The sequence below is a fragment of the Etheostoma spectabile genome, chromosome 4 (genome assembly GCF_008692095.1).
Source record: "Etheostoma spectabile isolate EspeVRDwgs_2016 chromosome 4, UIUC_Espe_1.0, whole genome shotgun sequence".
Taxonomy (NCBI): Eukaryota; Metazoa; Chordata; class Actinopteri; order Perciformes; family Percidae; genus Etheostoma; species Etheostoma spectabile.
Genome location: NC_045736.1, coordinates 623,019 through 623,234, shown reverse-complemented (window position 1 = coordinate 623,234; position 216 = coordinate 623,019). Strand labels below are relative to the sequence as shown.

Genomic DNA, 216 nt, shown 5'->3' with positions numbered 1-216 from the left:
CCCTCGTCTAGAAGAAGTCTCCCAGCTAATCCTGCCTTGGACTGACCAAAGCTGAAGAAAGAGTTATTTAGCTGATGGGATCTTACCTCGCTACTGAGCATGTGCAGCTCCCAACAAAGATAGTATAGAGGGGAGATGTCTCACTCTGTAGCTAAAAGAGGTGAGATTTCTCACTCTATAGCTAGAACTAGTGAGATGTCTTACTCTGTAGCTAAA

The 216-nt window shown here is 44.4% G+C and overlaps 1 protein-coding gene across 1 annotated transcript in view; it reads left to right on the top strand.

Annotated features, from left to right (window-relative positions):
• lrch1 (leucine-rich repeats and calponin homology (CH) domain containing 1) overlaps window positions 1-216 on the top strand; it is a gene marked incomplete in the record, with an annotated part of 222,442 nt that overhangs the window by 56,679 nt on the left and 165,547 nt on the right.